This window comes from Scyliorhinus torazame, chromosome 5 (genome assembly GCF_047496885.1).
Source record: "Scyliorhinus torazame isolate Kashiwa2021f chromosome 5, sScyTor2.1, whole genome shotgun sequence".
NCBI lineage: Eukaryota > Metazoa > Chordata > Chondrichthyes > Carcharhiniformes > Scyliorhinidae > Scyliorhinus > Scyliorhinus torazame.
This window is the reverse complement of record NC_092711.1, coordinates 123,223,405-123,240,795: the sequence shown is the minus strand read 5'-3', so window position 1 is coordinate 123,240,795 and position 17,391 is coordinate 123,223,405. Positions and strand designations below refer to the sequence as shown.

The window sequence follows — 17,391 nt, the reverse complement described above, 5'->3', positions numbered from 1 at the left end:
TTTTCTTCTCATTGCCTGTCGAAAATTCAGTGCTTGTGACTTAATGTGGAATTATTTTAGTGGCTCATGAGAGACTAAACCTCATAATCCTCGAACATACGAGATGGGGAACACAAGTACTTTGTGCAAACATTCCTCACACAACATGAGAAGCACTTGATGTTTCTACCCGGTATGGTCCCGGGGACCTTTCGCATGTTAGGGGAATGTGCTAACTACTACACTACAGAAACCGCTGGCGCTGCAGTAATCAATGGACTTGTGCAATGTTCAACCTCACTGTGTTGCTGCAGCTTCTCATGGTTCCTCTGAGAGGCCATGTCACTTATTACAAGAAGACAGCCGTTTCTTTAAAACCGATGTCTCAACTTATAAAACAATCAGGAATCGAACTTTACAGACCTGAAGATAAGTTATGTTTTGCTTCAAGTGGAAGTTAAATTGAGAAGGCAGGGCTTTCGAAAACAATACGGGTGCATGCATTTTGCTATTCCTCGTTGATGAAGACCAGTTACGAGATTGCGGCAATAGTCAGCAACAGACTCATCTGGTAGTACGGGATGTTTCTGCCCGGTTTCGAACCGCGGACTTTTCGCGTGTGAGGCGAATGTGATAACCACTACACTACAGAAACAAGTAGAAAGCAACGGACGTGTACAATGTGCAACCTCACTGTGCTGCTGCAGATTCGCATGGTGAGGCTGAGAGGCTAGGCCACGTATTACAAGACTACCTCCTTTTCTCATTTAATCTCTCCTGACTTGCACCCTGTCAGAGCGCTTTCCTGTTATTCTGTTTGCTCCCACCGGGATTTGACTTGGTTAAAACGTCCGACATTTCTAACCCGTCCCGGTTTTAATGAAAAGTGATGGTGAAAGACGAGCTGTGTTGTCCTGTCGACAAATCCCGCCTGACTCGTTGAGTTGTTCCAGTATCTTCCACAGATGTTGGATCAACTTTCGATGGCTATAACAGCGTGCTTCTATGACATCCCTGGGACTCGTTGGTCTAGGGGTATGATTCTCGCTTTGGGTGTCGTGGTTTCGAAACTTGCGGGAGGTCCCGGGTTCAAATCCCGGACGAGCCCTTTGATAAGGTTTTCTGTTGGTCAGGCGATATGTTTTCTTCATTTCTTTGCGGCTCATTATGCTGGATTCATTCACATTGGGTTTGCTGTGAGAAGCTGAGCTCACACGGCAGGGAACCAATAGGTTCGCGAGACAATCGGGACATTGTCTAAAAGCTTGTCTATGTGTGGACATTCACTTACCTCTATTGACTTATTCCAGTAGATTCAGGCAGCTCTCTGTATGTTTCATTTTATTCAGTTCAACAACATCAGACTGTGTAATCTCTCTTCTCCCTCCACCATCTGTTTATTTCCATCAAGTTATTTTCATTCCTTCCATTGGCATGTTTTACCCTCAGCATTGCCCCCCTCCCCCCAGCCCATACCATCCTACTTGAGCAATCTGATCCCTGTCGCCAATTGTTCGCTGACACACTGCTTACTTTGTTCTGCTATTAACACATTCTGATCTCTTGAGGCGCCACTATCAGCACCTTTGTTAGCCTTGATTAGCCTCATTTACATTCCCTTTTTCTTTCTGTCCGAAACATTTTCGTCATTTTCCACCTATTGCTGACCACTCTATCGAGGCCCAATAGGGCACGCCAACCCCGCCCCATCCACATTTGTCTGAATCTGACCCCATTTCCAGTTCTCCAGCTTTGACAAAGAGTCACCCAGGCCCGGAGCGACCGCTGCCATCTCGCAGAGGCCGTCAGTCCTGCTGAGATTGTCCAGTATGTTCTGTTTTTGTTTCAGAATGAAGCATCCGCAGTAAGTTGCATTTGTCGTTCATTTAGACATGTTTGAGATGGTGAATAAGTAGGTTTATCTGCATTTGTAAATGCATGAAATTCTGTTGTGGATGAACTAGCTCCGCATATCCAAAATAAGAAGGTCCTTTTCTTCTCATTGCCTGTCGAAAATTCAGTGCTTGTGACTTAATGTGGAATTTATTTTGGTGGCTCATGAGAGACTAATCCTCATAATCCTCGAACATACGAGATGGGGGAACACAAGTACTTTGTGCAAACATTCCTCACACAACATGAGAAGCACTTGATGTTTCTACCCGGTATGGCCCCGGGGACCTTTCGCATGTTAGGGGAATGTGCTAACCACTACACTACAGAAACCGCTGGCGGTGCAGTAATCAATGGACTTGTGCAATGTTCAACCTCACTGTGTTGCTGCAGCTTCTCATGGTTCGTCTGAGAGGCCATGTCACTTATTACAAGAAGACAGCCGTTTCTTTAAAACCGATGTCTCAACTTATGAAACAATCAGGAATCGAACTTTACAGACCTGAAGATAAGTTATGTTTTGCTTCAAGTGGAAGTTAAATTGAGAAGGCAGCGCTTTCGAAAATAACCACAACCATACGGGTGCATGCATTTTGCTATTCCTCGGTGATGAAGACCAGGTATGAGATTGCGGCAATAGTCAGCAACAGACTAACAACGTAGTACGAGATGTTTCTGCCCGGTTTCGAACCGGGGACCTTTCGCGTGTGAGGCGAATTTGATAACCTCTACACTACAGAAACAGCAGGCAGTCAACGGACGTGTACAATGTGCAACCTCACTGTGTTGCTGCAGATTCGCATGGTGAAGCTGAGAGGCCAGGCCACTTATTACAAGACGACTGCTGTTTCTTTCAAAAACAGATGTTTCAACATATAAAACCACGAGATGTAGAAATTAGATCGCACTTAACATGATCTGCGTTAACTTCACAGGGACGTGACCCATCTAATCCACAGAGCCAAAGTGGAGAATTGAACTGACTGGAGAGCTGCATCTTAACGCTGACCTCCCGGACCTCGGCCTCCTGAAATGTTCCAAAGAAGCTCAACAAACACTCGAGGAACAGCAGCGCATCTTTCCACTGGGCTCAATACAGCTTTCACACTCATAGTGTGTGCAACAGTCTCACACTGTAAATGCTGCCCCCATTCTGTGTGTCCTTCCATCGCAGATTTGGGTTTGAATCTTGTTTCCACTTCTTCTTTGTATCCGGGCGGTAGTTGTTGAGAGCTAGCACAGACACAGCGGCTGGAATGGCCTCATACTGTGGTGTAATTATTCTCTCATTCGATGCTCACCTCACTCTGTGGCCAGGGAACCCTAGGCCTTTTCTCATTTAATCTCTCCTGACTTGCACCTTGTCAGAGCGCTTTCCTGTTGTTCTGTTTGCTCCCACCAGGATTTGACTTGGTTAAAACGTCCGACATTTCTAACCCGTCCCGGTTTTAATGAAAGGTGATGGTGAAAGACAAGCTTTGTTGTCCTGTCGACAAATTCCGCCTGACTCGCTGAGTTGTTCCAGTATTTTCCGCAGATGTTAGATCGACTTTCGATGGCAATAACAGCGTGCTTCTGTTACTTTCCCGGGGCTCGTTGGTCTAGGGGTATGACATTCACTTACCTCTATTGACTAATTCCAGTTGATTCAGGCAGCCCTCTGTATGTTTCATTTTATTCATTTCAACAACATCAGACTGTGTAATCTCTCTTCTCCCTCCACCATCTGTTTAATTCCATCAAGTTATTTTCATTCCTTCCATTGGTATGTTTTACCCTCAGCATTGCCCCCCTCCCCCCAGCCCATACCATCCTACTTGAGCAACCCTGTCGCCAATTGTTCGCTGACACACTGCTTACTTTGTTCTGCTATTAACACATTCTGATCTCTTGAGGCGCCACTATCAGCAACTTTGTTAGCCTTGATTAGCCTCATTTACATTCCCTTTTTCTTTCTGTCCGAGACATTTTCGTCATTTTCCACCTATTGCTGACCACTCTATCGAGGCCCAATAGGGCACGCCAACCCCGCCCCATCCACATTTGTCTGAATCTGACCCCATTTCCAGTTCTCCAGCTTTGACAAAGAGTCACCCAGGCCCGGAACGACCGCTGCCATCTCGCAGAGGCCGTCAGTCCTGCTGAGATTGTCCAGTATGTTCTGTTTTTGTTTCAGAATGAAGCATCCGCAGTAAGTTGCATTTGTCGTTCATTTAGACATGTTTGAGATGGTGAATAAGTAGGTTTATCTGCATTTGTAAATGCATGAAATTCTGTTGTGGATGAACGAGCTCCGCATATCCAAAATAAGAAGGTCCTTTTCTTCTCATTGCCTGTCGAAAATTCAGTGCTTGTGACTTAATGTGGAATTATTTTAGTGGCTCATGAGAGACTAAACCTCATAATCCTCGAACATACGAGATGGGGAACACAAGTACTTTGTGCAAACATTCCTCACACAACATGAGAAGCACTTGATGTTTCTACCCGGTATGGTCCCGGGGACCTTTCGCATGTTAGGGGAATGTGCTAACTACTACACTACAGAAACCGCTGGCGCTGCAGTAATCAATGGACTTGTGCAATGTTCAACCTCACTGTGTTGCTGCAGCTTCTCATGGTTCCTCTGAGAGGCCATGTCACTTATTACAAGAAGACAGCCGTTTCTTTAAAACCGATGTCTCAACTTATAAAACAATCAGGAATCGAACTTTACAGACCTGAAGATAAGTTATGTTTTGCTTCAAGTGGAAGTTAAATTGAGAAGGCAGGGCTTTCGAAAACAATACGGGTGCATGCATTTTGCTATTCCTCGTTGATGAAGACCAGTTACGAGATTGCGGCAAGAGTCAGCAACAGACTAATCTGGTAGTACGAGATGTTTCTGCCCGGTTTCGAACCGGGGACTTTTCGCGTGGGAGGCGAATGTGATAACCACTCCACTACAGAAACAAGTAGAAAGCAACGGACGTGTACAATGTGCAACCTCACTGTGCTGCTGCAGATTCGCATGGTGAGGCTGAGAGGCTAGGCCACGTATTACAAGACTACCTCCTTTTCTCATTTAATCTCTCCTGACTTGCACCCTGTCAGAGCGCTTTCCTGTTATTCTGTTTGCTCCCACCGGGATTTGACTTGGTTAAAACGTCCGACATTTCTAACCCCTCCCGGTTTTAATGAAAAGTGATGGTGAAAGACGAGCTGTGTTGTCCTGTCGACAAATCCCGCCTGACTCGTTGAGTTGTTCCAGTATCTTCCACAGATGTTGGATCAACTTTCGATGGCTATAACAGCGTGCTTCTATGACATCCCTGGGACTCGTTGGTCTAGGGGTATGATTCTCGCTTTGGGTGTCGTGGTTTCGAAACTTGCGGGAGGTCCCGGGTTCAAATCCCGGACGAGCCCTTTGATAAGGTTTTCTGTTGGTCAGGCGATATGTTTTCTTCATTTCTTTGCGGCTCATTATGCTGGATTCATTCACATTGGGTTTGCTGTGAGAAGCTGAGCTCACACGGCAGGGAACCAATCGGTTCGCGAGACAATCGGGACATTGTCTAAAAGCTTGTCTATGTGTGGACATTCACTTACCTCTATTGACTTATTCCAGTAGATTCAGGCAGCTCTCTGTATGTTTCATTTTATTCAGTTCAACAACATCAGACTGTGTAATCTCTCTTCTCCCTCCACCATCTGTTTATTTCCATCAAGTTATTTTCATTCCTTCCATTGGCATGTTTTACCCTCAGCATTGCCCCCCTCCCCCCAGCCCATACCATCCTACTTGAGCAATCTGATCCCTGTCGCCAATTGTTCGCTGACACACTGCTTACTTTGTTCTGCTATTAACACATTCTGATCTCTTGAGGCGCCACTATCAGCACCTTTGTTAGCCTTGATTAGCCTCATTTACATTCCCTTTTTCTTTCTGTCCGAGACATTTTCGTCATTTTCCACCTATTGCTGACCACTCTATCGAGGCCCAATAGGGCACGCCAACCCCGCCCCATCCACATTTGTCTGAATCTGACCCCATTTCCAGTTCTCCAGCTTTGACAAAGAGTCACCCAGGCCCGGAGCGACCGCTGCCATCTCGCAGAGGCCGTCAGTCCTGCTGAGATTGTCCAGTATGTTCTGTTTTTGTTTCAGAATGAAGCATCCGCAGTAAGTTGCATTTGTCGTTCATTTAGACATGTTTGAGATGGTGAATAAGTAGGTTTATCTGCATTTGTAAATGCATGAAATTCTGTTGTGGATGAACTAGCTCCGCATATCCAAAATAAGAAGGTCCTTTTCTTCTCATTGCCTGTCGAAAATTCAGTGCTTGTGACTTAATGTGGAATTTATTTTGGTGGCTCATGAGAGACTAATCCTCATAATCCTCGAACATACGAGATGGGGGAACACAAGTACTTTGTGCAAACATTCCTCACACAACATGAGAAGCACTTGATGTTTCTACCCGGTATGGCCCCGGGGACCTTTCGCATGTTAGGGGAATGTGCTAACCACTACACTACAGAAACCGCTGGCGGTGCAGTAATCAATGGACTTGTGCAATGTTCAACCTCACTGTGTTGCTGCAGCTTCTCATGGTTCGTCTGAGAGGCCATGTCACTTATTACAAGAAGACAGCCGTTTCTTTAAAACCGATGTCTCAACTTATAAAACAATCAGGAATCGAACTTTACAGACCTGAAGATAAGTTATGTTTTGCTTCAAGTGGAAGTTAAATTGAGAAGGCAGCGCTTTCGAAAATAACCACAACCATACGGGTGCATGCATTTTGCTATTTCTCGGTGATGAAGACCAGGTATGAGATTGCGGCAATAGTCAGCAACAGACTAACAAGGTAGTACGAGATGTTTCTGCCCGGTTTCGAACCGGGGACCTTTCGCGTGTGAGGCGAATTTGATAACCTCTACACTACAGAAACAGCAGGCAGTCAACGGACGTGTACAATGTGCAACCTCACTGTGTTGCTGCAGATTCGCATGGTGAAGCTGAGAGGCCAGGCCACTTATTACAAGACGACTGCTGTTTCTTTCAAAAACAGATGTTTCAACATATAAAACCACGAGATGTAGAAATTAGATCGCACTTAACATGATCTGCGTTAACTTCACAGGGACGTGACCCATCTAATCCACAGAGGCAAAGTGGAGAATTGAACTGACTGGAGAGCTGCATCTTAACGCTGACCTCCCGGACCTCGGCCTCCTGAAATGTTCCAAAGAAGCTCAACAAACACTCGAGGAACAGCAGCGCATCTTTCCACTGGGCTCAATACAGCTTTCACACTCATAGTGTGTGCAACAGTCTCACACTGTAAATGCTGCCCCCATTCTGTGTGTCCTTCCATCGCAGATTTGGGTTTGAATCTTGTTTCCACTTCTTCTTTGTATCCGGGCGGTAGTTGTTGAGAGCTAGCACAGACACAGCGGCTGGAATGGCCTCATACTGTGGTGTAATTATTCTCTCATTCGATGCTCACCTCACTCTGTGGCCAGGGAACCCTAGGCCTTTTCTCATTTAATCTCTCCTGACTTGCACCTTGTCAGAGCGCTTTCCTGTTGTTCTGTTTGCTCCCACCAGGATTTGACTTGGTTAAAACGTCCGACATTTCTAACCCGTCCCGGTTTTAATGAAAGGTGATGGTGAAAGACAAGCTTTGTTGTCCTGTCGACAAATTCCGCCTGACTCGCTGAGTTGTTCCAGTATTTTCCGCAGATGTTAGATCGACTTTCGATGGCAATAACAGCGTGCTTCTGTTACTTTCCCGGGGCTCGTTGGTCTAGGGGTATGACATTCACTTACCTCTATTGACTAATTCCAGTTGATTCAGGCAGCCCTCTGTATGTTTCATTTTATTCATTTCAACAACATCAGACTGTGTAATCTCTCTTCTCCCTCCACCATCTGTTTAATTCCATCAAGTTATTTTCATTCCTTCCATTGGTATGTTTTACCCTCAGCATTGCCCCCCTCCCCCCAGCCCATACCATCCTACTTGAGCAACCCTGTCGCCAATTGTTCGCTGACACACTGCTTACTTTGTTCTGCTATTAACACATTCTGATCTCTTGAGGCGCCACTATCAGCAACTTTGTTAGCCTTGATTAGCCTCATTTACATTCCCTTTTTCTTTCTGTCCGAGACATTTTCCTCTTTTTCCACCTATTGCTGACCACTCTATCGAGGCCCAATAGGGCACGCCAACCCCGCCCCATCCACATTTGTCTGAATCTGACCCCATTTCCAGTTCTCCAGCTTTGACAAAGAGTCACCCAGGCCCGGAGCGACCGCTGCCATCTCGCAGAGGCCGTCAGTCCTGCTGAGATTGTCCAGTATGTTCTGTTTTTGTTTCAGAATGAAGCATCCGCAGTAAGTTGCATTTGTCGTTCATTTAGACATGTTTGAGATGGTGAATAAGTAGGTTTATCTGCATTTGTAAATGCATGAAATTCTGTTGTGGATGAACTAGCTCCGCATATCCAAAATAAGAAGGTCCTTTTCTTCTCATTGCCTGTCGAAAATTCAGTGCTTGTGACTTAATGTGGAATTTATTTTGGTGGCTCATGAGAGACTAATCCTCATAATCCTCGAACATACGAGATGGGGGAACACAAGTACTTTGTGCAAACATTCCTCACACAACATGAGAAGCACTTGATGTTTCTACCCGCTATGGCCCCGGGGACCTTTCGCATGTTAGGGGAATGTGCTAACCACTACACTACAGAAACCGCTGGCGGTGCAGTAATCAATGGACTTGTGCAATGTTCAACCTCACTGTGTTGCTGCAGCTTCTCATGGTTCGTCTGAGAGGCCATGTCACTTATTACAAGAAGACAGCCGTTTCTTTAAAACCGATGTCTCAACTTATAAAACAATCAGGAATCGAACTTTACAGACCTGAAGATAAGTTATGTTTTGCTTCAAGTGGAAGTTAAATTGAGAAGGCAGCGCTTTCGAAAATAACCACAACCATACGGGTGCATGCATTTTGCTATTCCTCGGTGATGAAGACCAGGTATGAGATTGCGGCAATAGTCAGCAACAGACTAACAAGGTAGTACGAGATGTTTCTGCCCGGTTTCGAACCGGGGACCTTTCGCGTGTGAGGCGAATTTGATAACCTCTACACTACAGAAACAGCAGGCAGTCAACGGACGTGTACAATGTGCAACCTCACTGTGTTGCTGCAGATTCGCATGGTGAAGCTGAGAGGCCAGGCCACTTATTACAAGACGACTGCTGTTTCTTTCAAAAACAGATGTTTCAACATATAAAACCACGAGATGTAGAAATTAGATCGCACTTAACATGATCTGCGTTAACTTCACAGGGACGTGACCCATCTAATCCACAGAGCCAAAGTGGAGAATTGAACTGACTGGAGAGCTGCATCTTAACGCTGACCTCCCGGACCTCGGCCTCCTGAAATGTTCCAAAGAAGCTCAACAAACACTCGAGGAACAGCAGCGCATCTTTCCACTGGGCTCAATACAGCTTTCACATAGTGTGTGCAACAGTCTCACACTGTAAATGCTGCCCCCATTCTGTGTGTCCTTCCATCGCAGATTTGGGTTTGAATCTTGTTTCCACTTCTTCTTTGTATCCGGGCGGTAGTTGTTGAGACCTGGCACAGACACAGCGGCTGGAATGGCCTCATACTGTGGTGTAATTATTCTCTCATTCGATACTCACCTCACTCTGTGGCCAGGGAACCCTAGGCCTTTTCTCATTTAATCTCTCCTGATTTGCACCTTGTCAGAGCGCTTTCCTGTTGTTCTGTTTGCTCCCACCAGGATTTGACTTGGTTAAAACGTCCGACATTTCTAACCCGTCCCGGTTTTAATGAAAGGTGATGGTGAAAGACAAGCTTTGTTGTCCTGTCGACAAATTCCGCCTGACTCGCTGAGTTGTTCCAGTATTTTCCGCAGATGTTAGATCGACTTTCGATGGCAATAACAGCGTGCTTCTGTTACTTTCCCGGGGCTCGTTGGTCTAGGGGTATGACATTCACTTACCTCTATTGACTAATTCCAGTTGATTCAGGCAGCCCTCTGTATGTTTCATTTTATTCATTTCAACAACATCAGACTGTGTAATCTCTCTTCTCCCTCCACCATCTGTTTATTTCCATCAAGTTATTTTCATTCCTTCCATTGGTATGTTTTACCCTCAGCATTGCCCCCCTCCCCCCAGCCCATACCATCCTACTTGAGCAACCCTGTCGCCAATTGTTCGCTGACACGCTGCTTACTTTGTTCTGCTATTAACACATTCTGATCTCTTGAGGCGCCACTATCAGCAACTTTGTTAGCCTTGATTAGCCTCATTTACATTCCCTTTTTCTTTCTGTCCGAGACATTTTCGTCATTTTCCACCTATTGCTGACCACTCTATCGAGGCCCAATAGGGCACGCCAACCCCGCCCCATCCACATTTGTCTGAATCTGACCCCATTTCCAGTTCTCCAGCTTTGACAAAGAGTCACCCAGGCCCGGAACGACCGCTGCCATCTCGCAGAGGCCGTCAGTCCTGCTGAGATTGTCCAGTATGTTCTGTTTTTGTTTCAGAATGAAGCATCCGCAGTAAGTTGCATTTGTCGTTCATTTAGACATGTTTGAGATGGTGAATAAGTAGGTTTATCTGCATTTGTAAATGCATGAAATTCTGTTGTGGATGAACGAGCTCCGCATATCCAAAATAAGAAGGTCCTTTTCTTCTCATTGCCTGTCGAAAATTCAGTGCTTGTGACTTAATGTGGAATTATTTTAGTGGCTCATGAGAGACTAAACCTCATAATCCTCGAACATACGAGATGGGGAACACAAGTACTTTGTGCAAACATTCCTCACACAACATGAGAAGCACTTGATGTTTCTACCCGGTATGGTCCCGGGGACCTTTCGCATGTTAGGGGAATGTGCTAACTACTACACTACAGAAACCGCTGGCGCTGCAGTAATCAATGGACTTGTGCAATGTTCAACCTCACTGTGTTGCTGCAGCTTCTCATGGTTCCTCTGAGAGGCCATGTCACTTATTACAAGAAGACAGCCGTTTCTTTAAAACCGATGTCTCAACTTATAAAACAATCAGGAATCGAACTTTACAGACCTGAAGATAAGTTATGTTTTGCTTCAAGTGGAAGTCAAATTGAGAAGGCAGGGCTTTCGAAAATAACCACAACCATACGGGTGCATGCATTTTGCTATTCCTCGTTGATGAAGACCAGTAACGAGATTGCGGCAATAGTCAGCAACAGACTAATCTGGTAGTACGAGATGTTTCTGCCCGGTTTCGAACCGCGGATTTTTCGCGGGTGAGGCGAATGTGATAACCACTACACTACAGAAACAAGTAGAAAGCAATGGACGTGTACAATGTGCAACCTCACTGTGCTGCTGCAGATTCGCATGGTGAGGCTGAGAGGCTAGGCCACGTATTACAAGACTACTGCCTTTTCTCATTTAATCTCTCCTGATTTGCACCCTGTCAGAGCGCTTTCCTGTTATTCTGTTTGCTCCCACCGGGATTTGACTTGGTTAAAACGTCCGACATTTCTAACCCGTCCCGGTTTTAATGAAAAGTGATGGTGAAAGACGAGCTGTGTTGTCCTGTCGACAAATCCCGCCTGACTCGCTGAGTTGTTCCAGTATCTTCCGCAGATGTTGGATCAACTTTCGATGGCTATAACAGCGTGCTTCTATGACATCACTGGGGCTCGTTGGTCTAGGGGTATGATTCTCGCTTTGGGTGTCGTGGTTTCGAAACTTGCGGGAGGTCCCGGGTTCAAATCCCGGACGAGCCCTTTGATAAGGTTTTCTGTTGGTCAGGCGATATGTTTTCTTCGTTTCTTTGCGGCTCATTCGGCGGGATTCATTCACATTGGGTTTGCTTTGAGAAGCTGAGCTCACACGGCAGGGAACCAATAGGTTCGCGAGACAATCGGGACATTGTCTAAAAGCTTGTCTATGTGTGGACATTCACTTATCTCTATTGACTAATTCCAGTTGATTCAGGCAGCCCTCTGTATGTTTCATTTTATTCAGTTCAACAACATCAGACTGTGTAATCTCTCTTCTCCCTCCACCATCTGTTTATTTCCATCAAGTTATTTTCATTCCTTCCATTGGTATGTTTTACCCTCAGCATTGCCCCCCTCCCCCCAGCCCATACCATCCTACTTGAGCAACCCTGTCGCCAATTGTTCGCTGACACACTGCTTACTTTGTTCTGCTATTAACACATTCTGATGTCTTGAGGCGCCACTATCAGCACCTTTGTTAGCCTTGATTAGCCTCATTTACATTCCCTTTTTCTTTCTGTCCGAGACATTTTCGTCATTTTCCACCTATTGCTGACCACTCTATCGAGGCCCAATAGGGCACGCCAACCCCGCCCCATCCACATTAGTCTGAATCTGACCCCATTTCCAGTTCTCCAGCTTTGACAAAGAGTCACCCAGGCCCTGAACGACCGCTGCCATCTCGCTCCACAGAGGCCGTCAGTCCTGCTGAGATTGTCCAGTATGTTCTGTTTTTGTTTCAGAATGAAGCATCCGCAGAAAGTTGCATTTGTCGTTCATTTAGACATGTTTGAGATGGTGAATAAGTAGGTTTATCTGCATTTGTAAATGCATGAAATTCTGTTGTGGATGAACGAGCTCCGCATATCCAAAATAAGAAGGTCCTTTTCTTCTCATTGCCTGTCGAAAATTCAGTGCTTGTGACTTAATGTGGAATTATTTTAGTGGCTCATGAGAGACTAATCCTCATAATCCTCGAACATACGAGATGGGGAACACAAGTACTTTGTGCAAACATTCCTCACACAACATGAGAAGCACTTGATGTTTCTACCCGGTATGGCCCCGAGGACCTTTCGCATGTTAGGGGAATGTGCAAACCACTACACTACAGAAACCGCTGGCGGTGCAGTCATCAATGAGTTCAACCTCACTGTGTTGCTGCAGATTTTCATGGTTCGTCTGAGAGGCCATGTCACTTATTACAAGAAGACAGCCGTTTCTTTAAAACCGATGTCTCAACTTATAAAACAATCAGGAATCGAACTTTACAGACCTGAAGATAAGTTATGTTTTGCTTCAAGTGGTAGTTAAATTGAGAATGCAGGGCTTTCGTAAATAACCACAATCAGACGGGTGCATGCATTTTGCTATTCCTCGTTGATGAAGACCAGTTCCGAGATTGCGGCAATAGTCAGCAACAGACTAAACTGGAAGTACGAGATGTTTCTGCCCGGTTTCGAACCGGGGACTTTTCGCGTGTTAGGCGAATGTGATAACCACTACACTACAGAAACAGCTGGCAGTCAACGGCAGTGTACAATGTGCAACCTCACTGTGTTGCTGCAGATTCGCATGGTGAGGCTGAGAGGCTAGGCCAGTTATTACAAGACGACTGCTGTTTCTTTCAAAAACAGATGTTTCAACATATAAAACCACGAGATGTAGAAATTAGATCGAACTTAACATGATCTGCGTTAACTTCACAGGGACGTGACCCATCTAATCCACAGAGCCAAAGTGGAGAATTGAACTGACTGGAGAGTTGCATCTTAACGCTGAACTCCCGGACCTCGGCCTCCTGAAATGTTCCAAAGAAGCTCAACAAACACTCGAGGAACAGCAGCGCATCTTTCCACTGGGCTCAATACAGCTTTCACACTCATAGTGTGTGCAACAGTCTCACACTGTAAATGCTGCCCCCATTCTGTGTGTCCTTCCATCGCAGATTTGGGTTTGAATCTTGTTTCCACTTCTTCTTTGTATCCGAGCGGTAGCTGTTGAGAGCTGGCACAGACACAGCGGCTGGAATGGCCTCATACTGTGGTGTAATTATTCTCTCATTCGATGCTCACCTCACTCTGTGGCCAGGGAACCCTAGGCCTTTTCTCATTTAATCTCTCCTGACTTGCACCCTGTCAGAGCGCTTTCCTGTTGTTCTGTTTGCTCCCACCAGGATTTGACTTGGTTAAAACGTCCGACATTTCTAACCCGTCCCGGTTTTAATGAAAGGTGATGGTGAAAGACAAGCTTTGTTGTCCTGTCGACAAATTCCGCCTGACTCGCTGAGTTGTTCCAGTATTTTCCGCAGATGTTAGATCGACTTTCGATGGCAATAACAGCGTGCTTCTGTTACTTTCCCGGGGCTCGTTGGTCTAGGGGTATGACATTCACTTACCTCTATTGACTAATTCCAGTTGATTCAGGCAGCCCTCTGTATGTTTCATTTTATTCAGTTCAACAACATCAGACTGTGTAATCTCTCTTCTCCCTCCACCATCTGTTTATTTCCATCAAGTTATTTTAATTCCTTCCATTGGTATGTTTTACCCTCAGCATTGCCCCCCTCCCCCCAGCCCATACCATCCTACTTGAGCAACCCTGTCGCCAATTGTTCGCTGACACACTGCTTACTTTGTTCTGCTATTAACACATTCTGATGTCTTGAGGCGCCACTATCAGCACCTTTGTTAGCCTTGATTAGCCTCATTTACATCCCCTTTTTCTTTCTGTCCGAGACATTGTCGTCATTTTCCACCTATTGCTGACCACTCTATCGAGGCCCAATAGGGCACGCCAACCCCGCCCCATCCACATTAGTCTGAATCTGACCCCATTTCCAGTTCTCCAGCTTTGACAAAGAGTCAACCAGGCCCGGAACGACCGTTGCCATCTCGCTCCAGAGAGGTCGTCAGTCCTGCTGAGATTGTCCAGTATGTTCTGTTTTTGTTTCAGAATGAAGCATCCGCAGTAAGTTGCATTTGTCGTTCATTTAGACATGTTTGAGATGGTGAATAAGTAGGTTTATCTGCATTTGTAAATGCATGAAATTCTGTTGTGGATGAACGAGCTCCGCATATCCAAAATAAGAAGGTCCTTTTCTTCTCATTGCCTGTCGAAAATTCAGTGCTTGTGACTTAATGTGGAATTATTTTAGTGGCTCATGAGAGACTAATCCTCATAATCCTCGAACATACGAGATGGGGAACACAAGTACTTTGTGCAAACATTCCTCACACAACATGAGAAGCACTTGATGTTTCTACCCGGTATGGCCCCGAGGACCTTTCGCATGTTAGGGGAATGTGCTAACCACTACACTACAGAAACCGCTGGCGGTGCAGTCATCAATGAGTTCAACCTCACTTTGTTGCTGCAGATTTTCATGGTTCGTCTGAGAGGCCATGTCACTTATTACAAGAAGACAGCCGTTTCTTTAAAACCGATGTCTCAACTTATAAAACAATCAGGAATCGAACTTTACAGACCTGAAGATAAGTTATGTTTTGCTTCAAGTGGAAGTTAAATTGAGAATGCAGGGCTTTCGTAAATAACCACAACCAGACGGGTGCATGCATTTTGCTATTCCTCGTTGATGAAGACCAGTTCCGAGATTGCGGCAATAGTCAGCAACAGACTAAACTGGAAGTACGAGATGTTTCTGCCCGGTTTCGAACCTGGGACTTTTCGCGTGTTAGGCGAATGTGATAACCACTACACTACAGAAACAGCTGGCAGTCAACGGCCGTGTACAATGTGCAACCTCACTGTGTTGCTGCAGATTCGCATGGTGAGGCTGAGAGGCTAGGCCAGTTATTACAAGACGACTGCTGTTTCTTTCAAAAACAGATGTTTCAACATATAAAACCACGAGATGTAGAAATTAGATCGAACTTAACATGATCTGCGTTAACTTCACAGGGACATGACCCATCTAATCCACAGAGCCAAAGTGGAGAATTGAACTGACTGGAGAGTTGCATCTTAACGCTGACCTTCCGGACCTCGGCCTCCTGAAATGTTCCAAAGAAGCTCAACAAACACTCGAGGAACAGCAGCGCATCTTTCCACTGGGCTCAATACAGCTTTCACACTCATAGTGTGTGCAACAGTCTCACACTGTAAATGCTGCCCCCATTCTTTGTGTCCTTCCATCGCAGATTTGGGTTTGAATCTTGTTTCCACTTCTTCTTTGTATCCGAGCGGTAGTTGTTGAGAGCTGGCACAGACACAGCGGCTGGAATGGCCTCATACTGTGGTGTAATTATTCTCTCATTCGATGCTCACCTCACTCTGTGGCCAGGGAACCCTAGGCCTTTTCTCATTTAATCTCTCCTGACTTGCACCCTGTCAGAGCGCTTTCCTGTTGTTCTGTTTGCTCCCACCAGGATTTGACTTGATTAAAACGTCCGACATTTCTAACCCGTCCCGGTTTTAATGAAAGGTGATGGTGAAAGACAAGCTTTGTTGTCCTGTCGACAAATTCCGCCTGACTCGCTGAGTTGTTCCAGTATTTTCCGCAGATGTTAGATCGACTTTCGATGGCAATAACAGCGTGCTTCTGTTACTTTCCCGGGGCTCGTTGGTCTAGGGGTATGACATTCACTTACCTCTATTGACTAATTCCAGTTGATTCAGGCAGCCCTCTGTATGTTTCATTTTATTCAGTTCAACAACATCAGACTGTGTAATCTCTCTTCTCCCTCCACCATCTGTTTATTTCCATCAAGTTATTTTAATTCCTTCCATTGGTATGTTTTACCCTCAGCATTGCCCCCCTCCCCCCAGCCCATACCATCCTACTTGAGCAACCCTGTCGCCAATTGTTCGCTGACACACTGCTTACTTTGTTCTGCTATTAACACATTCTGATGTCTTGAGGCGCCACTATCAGCACCTTTGTTAGCCTTGATTAGCCTCATTTACATCCCCTTTTTCTTTCTGTCCGAGACATTTTCGTCATTTTCCACCTATTGCTGACCACTCTATCGAGGCCCAATAGGGCACGCCAACCCCGCCCCATCCACATTAGTCTGAATCTGACCCCATTTCCAGTTCTCCAGCTTTGACAAAGAGTCACCCAGGCCCGGAACGACCGCGGCCAACTCGCAGAGGCCGTCAGTCCTGCTGAGATTGTCCAGTATGTTCTGTTTTTGTTTCAGAATGAAGCATCCGCAGTAAGTTGCATTTGTCGTTCATTTAGACATGTTTGAGATGGTGAATAAGTAGGTTTATCTGCATTTGTAAATGCATGAAATTCTGTTGTGGATGAACTAGCTCCGCATATCCAAAATAAGAAGGTCCTTTTCTTCTCATTGCCTGTCGAAAATTCAGTGCTTGTGACTTAATGTGGAATTATTTTAGTGGCTCATGAGAGACTAAACCTCATAATCCTCGAACATACGAGATGGGGAACACAAGTACTTTGTGCAAACATTCCTCACACAACATGAGAAGCACTTGATGTTTCTACCCGGTGTGGCCCCGGGGACCTTTCGCATGTTAGGGGAATGTGCTAACTACTACACTACAGAAACCGCTGGCGGTGCAGTAATCAATGGACTTGTGCAATGTTCAACCTCACTGTGTTGCTGCAGATTTTCATGGTTCGTCTGAGAGGCCATGTCACTTATTACAAGAAGACAGCCGTTTCTTTAAAACCGATGTCTCAACTTATAAAACAATCAGGAATCGAACTTTAC

General features: G+C 45.5%; 9 non-coding genes across 9 annotated transcripts; 1 reads left to right on the top strand and 8 right to left on the bottom strand.

Annotated features, from left to right (window-relative positions):
* Positions 1 to 561: 561 nt before the first annotated feature.
* On the bottom strand, positions 562 to 634 carry trnav-cac (transfer RNA valine (anticodon CAC)). Its single transcript has one exon. It is a non-coding gene; the product is annotated as a tRNA-Val (tRNA).
* A 1,908-nt stretch (positions 635 to 2,542) lies between these two features.
* On the bottom strand, positions 2,543 to 2,615 carry trnav-cac (transfer RNA valine (anticodon CAC)). Its single transcript has one exon. It is a non-coding gene; the product is annotated as a tRNA-Val (tRNA).
* Positions 2,616 to 4,751: 2,136 nt separating this feature from the next.
* trnag-ccc (transfer RNA glycine (anticodon CCC)) lies at positions 4,752 to 4,824 on the bottom strand. Its single transcript has one exon. It is a non-coding gene; the product is annotated as a tRNA-Gly (tRNA).
* A 1,908-nt stretch (positions 4,825 to 6,732) lies between these two features.
* trnav-cac (transfer RNA valine (anticodon CAC)) lies at positions 6,733 to 6,805 on the bottom strand. Its single transcript has one exon. It is a non-coding gene; the product is annotated as a tRNA-Val (tRNA).
* A 2,147-nt stretch (positions 6,806 to 8,952) lies between these two features.
* trnav-cac (transfer RNA valine (anticodon CAC)) lies at positions 8,953 to 9,025 on the bottom strand. The gene has a single exon. It is a non-coding gene; the product is annotated as a tRNA-Val (tRNA).
* Positions 9,026 to 11,166: 2,141 nt separating this feature from the next.
* trnav-cac (transfer RNA valine (anticodon CAC)) lies at positions 11,167 to 11,239 on the bottom strand. Its single transcript has one exon. It is a non-coding gene; the product is annotated as a tRNA-Val (tRNA).
* A 363-nt stretch (positions 11,240 to 11,602) lies between these two features.
* trnap-ugg (transfer RNA proline (anticodon UGG)) lies at positions 11,603 to 11,692 on the top strand. Its single transcript is given in 2 exon segments — positions 11,603 to 11,638; positions 11,657 to 11,692. It is a non-coding gene; the product is annotated as a tRNA-Pro (tRNA).
* A 1,441-nt stretch (positions 11,693 to 13,133) lies between these two features.
* trnav-aac (transfer RNA valine (anticodon AAC)) lies at positions 13,134 to 13,206 on the bottom strand. Its single transcript has one exon. It is a non-coding gene; the product is annotated as a tRNA-Val (tRNA).
* Positions 13,207 to 15,345: 2,139 nt separating this feature from the next.
* On the bottom strand, positions 15,346 to 15,418 carry trnav-aac (transfer RNA valine (anticodon AAC)). Its single transcript has one exon. It is a non-coding gene; the product is annotated as a tRNA-Val (tRNA).
* Between the last annotated feature and the right edge of the window lie 1,973 nt (positions 15,419 to 17,391).